Genomic DNA, 1,278 nt, shown 5'->3' on the forward strand with positions numbered 1-1,278 from the left:
TATTCCCTAATGGAGGACATATTCCTAATTCTACATCACAAATACCCAGACCCTGACAAATTCAGTCAATCATCTACCTGGAGAGGTTGTAAGTGATGCATCTTATTATCTATCTAATATTCCCTTTTCAAACACCCGGTGGATGATCAGTTCTCTTTTCTAATTTGATTTTTTTAAAAGAAAATAAAACACCACCACCAACAAAAAAAGAATAGGAACAAAATAAGGTAACTGTAGAATAGAGTGCTTGGCTCTACTGACGAGATAAGATTTTAAAAGAAAATAAACCTTATATATACAGTCAAAGGCTGTATTTTTATCTTCCATTTCTCCCTCTCTCTTCAGTGAAGCTAGAGGTAGGTCTTCCATCCACAAACAACGTTGATCTTGTGTTTTTACAATTAATGTAAATAATATATTTTATCAGCCAGTTGCAATGGTTCACGCCTGTAATCCCAGCACTCTGGGAGGCTGAGGTGGAAGGATCACTTGAAGTCAGGAGTTCAAGACCAGCCTGAGCAAGAGTGAGACCCTGTCTCTACTAAAAATAGAAAACATTTGCTTGGTGTCATGGTGCATGCCTATAATCTCAACTACTCAGGAGGCTGAGGCAGGAGGATCGTTTGAGCCCAGGAGTATGAGGTTGCTGTGAGCTATGATGATGCCACTGCATTCTAGCTGGGGCGGCAGAGTGAAACTCTGTCTCAAAAAAAATAAAAATCCATCCTTCTGCAGCTTGCTTTTCTCATGCGTTATTAGAACAATCATATTGAAAAGGGAGGGAGGGAGAGAGAGAAGAGGAGGGTCAGAGAGATCAGTGAGAGCTCACATGCAGGGTCATGGGATTGGGGGCATCAGGAGCTGAAAGAGGAGAGTAAGGGCCCAGACGCAGGGGGTGGGCTTGCTAAGGCCCCTTTACATGACATCAGCTGGGCCCTTGGGGCTATGATTTGCAGTAATTTAGGAGGGCATGCCTCAGCCCCAGGCTCCACATCTGTTCTCCCGCTCTCTTTTCTGTTGCTATGTTCATTCCCTCCTCGGTTTCCAAGGAAGGCGGCCCTCCCTGCCAGCTGCAGGCACGCAGACTTCATTGCCCAACCTCAGTCGCTGGTAATTAACTTGAAAGTAAAGGGCAAGAGGGAGGAAAGGAACAGAATCTCCCAAGAATCCAAGAATAGGGCGGGGAATTCTGAAGCCTGGTTTGGGGGTGGGGAAGCACGTTAGTATCTTAAAAAAAAAAAAACAGCTGAAGGAGAAAAGAAGAGATGGGAGGGGGCG

This window comes from Propithecus coquereli, unplaced genomic scaffold, assembly GCF_000956105.1.
Source record: "Propithecus coquereli isolate 6110/MARCELLA unplaced genomic scaffold, Pcoq_1.0 Scaffold77, whole genome shotgun sequence".
Lineage (NCBI taxonomy): Eukaryota > Metazoa > Chordata > Mammalia > Primates > Indriidae > Propithecus > Propithecus coquereli.